Source organism: Pygoscelis adeliae, unplaced genomic scaffold (assembly GCF_000699105.1).
Source record: "Pygoscelis adeliae isolate BGI_AS28 unplaced genomic scaffold, ASM69910v1 Scaffold197, whole genome shotgun sequence".
Classification (NCBI taxonomy): Eukaryota; Metazoa; Chordata; class Aves; order Sphenisciformes; family Spheniscidae; genus Pygoscelis; species Pygoscelis adeliae.
The window spans coordinates 679,607-683,352 of record NW_008825105.1 but is presented as its reverse complement, the minus strand read 5'-3'; the positions used below and the strand labels follow the sequence as shown (position 1 = coordinate 683,352).

At 54.1% G+C, this 3,746-nt stretch overlaps 1 protein-coding gene across 1 annotated transcript in view; it reads left to right on the top strand.

Annotated features, from left to right (window-relative positions):
* Positions 1-3,746, top strand: part of MFSD4 (major facilitator superfamily domain containing 4) — a 15,074-nt gene that overhangs the window by 2,147 nt on the left and 9,181 nt on the right. The window lies entirely within an intron of this gene.

Genomic DNA, 3,746 nt, shown 5'->3' with positions numbered 1-3,746 from the left:
TCCTGCCGGCAGGCGCCTTGGGGTCCCCTCTGTGACCAGACCAGGCCTGTGTAGCCCTTGCCATAAGGTGCCCTGGTGTCTGTTTATGATGAGCGTGCCAGGGCAGGGACTGCCAAGCTGGTGCCCGTTTCACTCACCTGGAGACCTCCTGTAGTAGAAATGAGGGGTGATCCTGCCAGTGGGACCTCTCCCTGCCTGTCTGCCCTGCAGCCCCGGTACCTGCCCTGTCCAAGTTTAGCCGTTGCCCTTCTGCCAAAATATAAGGATGCGATGGTGGTCCTCCCCGTCCCAGGCCAACGAGCAGCCCTTGATCTTCCACCGCTCCACCTGCGCTAGGCAAAGGGAACGTGTTTCTTTGTGCTCTTGGTCTTCCCATTTGCTGAATAACTAAGACATACCCCAGTGAACCTACTCCAGGGGCTTTCATTAGACCGAGGCCCGCACAGCTCGCTGATGTGAGGAGAAGAACAGGCAACCAAAATAGCTGGGCAGGTGCTGTAATGAGTTTCTTTGCAAAAGCACCAAAAAGAATGCTCTCTGCCTAGGAGAAGCCAGCTTTAATTACCTCTGACTCTGCGCATGCCATGGGAAATGTGCTTTTAATTACACCGGAGCATTATCTATTTTGCCAGTCAATCCCGAGCAAACTAATTTAGTTTTGAAGGCAGCGTTTAATATCTGCTTTGAATACGACGATGTGTCTGATATCTGGAGCACTGATGGGAGGGTGGTTGCCAGACCCCTCTCTGTTCCTAGCGGTGTCCCATGGGCATTTTGGGATCCCCGTTATGGCAGGGAGTCCTGGGGTGCTGGGAGACTGATGGTGTTTTGGGGATGAGGGTTAGGTAACAAACATGGGGAGCGGGGAGTCGGACGTACGCCGCACACACAGCTCTTGAGCGGAGTGTCCCCTTGCCAAAGCCGAGCTGTTATTGTCTTTCCCAAACCCTCGCTGAGGGAGCTGACTTGATTCCTCGTTTAAACTAAATTACCCAACCCACTGGCTGGAGATACTGAGAGTAGCTCAGCTCCAAAACTGCTGACCCTTCTTTAAGGTGTCAACGTCAGAGAAAGATGATGGTACTTGGTATTTAAAACCCCAGGGAAGTGGATGGAACGAGTGAGCTATAGAAATGGAAACCAGGACCAGCAACTTTGTTATAAAATGGTCAAAAACACAATCCCGTCCCAGTTTTCGCAGGGCTGTGTGTATTCTGACAAGACACAAGCTGAAATGATTCATTTCAATTTCTTGCTTTGTTTAAAGTGGAAATGTCTCAATTTGACTTTGGCATAAATGCAACGTGTAAAGCTGACAGAATAGTTGTTTCGATGTTATTGAAGCAAAATGTTTTTGCTTTAGTGGAATTAAGTGGTTCAACATTATCAAAATGAAGTGCTTGGATGACTCCCAGCCAAAATTTTTCATTCTAAGAGAAAATTTTGGCTTTTCGTCCAGATTTGGAACAAAAACATATTTTAAAATTCAGTTTCCCACAGAACGGAAATTTCATCATCCAGCCCGTTCCAAGGGGCTGGAAATCAGGAAAATGTTCCTCCGAGAGGGATGTGTTTATCCGGAAGGTGGTTTCCCAGGGGAAGCGCGGGACACTCCATTGTGCTTAGGTTGCTTAAAAGTAGCCTGGATGCAATAGCAGGGAACAGTCCCGTGCTCCTGGGGGGAGAGACCGAAATAGAAACTGGAGGGAAGGAGCCTGGATTATACCCACGCTTAACTGCGTGATGCAGCAACTTGTTGAGTTTATAATAATAGTTAAAAGCTGCCAGGGGGAGGGGAACATCCCCAGCGGTTCGGCGAGCAGAGCCAGAGCGCCGGGCCCAGGCAGTGGGGCTCTTGCTGCCCGCTTTGCCCTTCAGCCCGTGCAGGCTCCCAGCGGGATGCTCAGACTCCCCTTTTCCCCCCCAAAAAAAGAAAAGCCCTCCGCCGCAAAAGGCGAAGCAGAGTTGCCCTGGGAAGAAAGCCCATGAGCAAATGGTCATCGCACCAAAATCTCTGCCTGCTCAAGAGGGAGGGCTGGTCAGAGGTGGGCACTGGAGGTGTCCAGCTTGGTGTGGTTGGGGATGGTGCAGGGCACCGTCGACTCTGGGGGGCAGGGCGGTGCTTTGAGGACCAGCGTCCTTATTTCAGGGGCTGCGGCTCATCTCTGGTTCTCGCTGTTTGGGCTCCGTGCAGGGTGGGAAGGCTCTGATACCTCTCTGCCTCGTGCCGATGGCCCAGGCAGCCGATGTGTCAGCCCCAAGAAACCTGAAGCTGCTGTAAGAGCTGAGTAGCAAGATCCTGTCATAAGCACGGTGGCCCTGCCCCTGTGTGTCTTGGCACGTGTCCTGGCTCCAGGGGCCAGCGAGGCTCATCATCACCCGACCTCTCCAGTTGGGGCACGTGGGAACTGCGGGACGGGGAGAGGGGCTCAGCGCCCGCCCAGCAGCTCGTGGTGGTGGCCGTGCTCGAGCACGGTGGACAGTCCTCGAGCTATCCTTGTCCTGTGGTCGGGGTAGGCTGCTCCTCCGGGACGCATTTGTCCCTTTGCTTGGTGAAACGTGCCCTGGGCAAGGCTCTGGCGTTCGGCTCCGTTTGCTCCTCTCCATCTGCCCGTGTAATAACTGAACTGCTTTTGTGGATGCTCCGTCCCCTGAACACACCCCGGATTTATGGCCGGCCCCTCCTGTGGGCCAGGTGGCCGCAGGTGACCGTCCCCCAGGCGATTTGCCAGCCGGTGTGCAGGGGACAGGGCTGGCTCAGGATGGAGCCCTGGCAACCTACTTTCTCTTGAGCTTGATCCTTTGCTTTTCCCCGCTTTCCTGAGCTTGCCTTGGTGCGGTGGCACTCCACGGGCGAGGGTGTGCTTGACTGCGGGTGAGTCTATGGCTTCTGGGCCCTTCCTACCAGAAACGGCCGGCGCCGGCGAGCAGCTCCTGGCTGATGGGGTCAGAGCATTCATACGTACACTCAAAGCACTGCCAGCCTCAGAACGGTGCAGCCTGGATACAGCGAAAGGGACCTGCCTGCTTTGGAGATGAGGATCTGAGGAGCAGGGACATGCCTACGGTTTAACTGGGAATCAGGAGAGTCCAGAGCTGGGGCCCTCTTTCTGCATAGGCACCGAGTGCTCCTTAAGGCTGGAAGTGCCCAGAGACGTTATCTGTACGGCCAGTCCCTCTGCGTGGGTTTTTTTTGCAAAATCTGCAATTTAGAAGAATAAAATCTGGTCCTGACCTCCGGAAGGATTAGAACTATCAAGCAAATGCGTTTTTCTTCCATGGGACCGAACTAACTGTTCCTATTCCCATTGTTCCCAGAACAATGAAGTCCTCATAAATTAATTCAGGCAAGAGAGGCGGCGGGGGGGAATTCTCCATACATTTAAATTGTGCCACGAGCCAACAAAAGGCAGGAAATTTGGAGCTAGAGCTCACACTTGCTCACAGACATGTAGAAAACAAGCGTTCGGCGGCTGGAGAGTGAGCTGTCACTTAGGATTTCCTGGCTTTCTCCCCCAGTTTGTTGCAGAACAAACACCACTTGGTTGCGGCGGGAGGAGGAGGGAGGGCTGGCGAGGGGCAGACCCAGCTTCATTTGCTTCCCTCTGTTTTCTCTCCAAAAAAAAGAGCAAGTCCCTCTGGGCTTGGAGGCACCACCGAGTCGTGGGTGTGCGCAGGGAGTAGACTCGTCCCCAGGCACATGGCAGTGAGGGAGCACGGTCCCGGGGGGCCTAACGCTGCCGCGG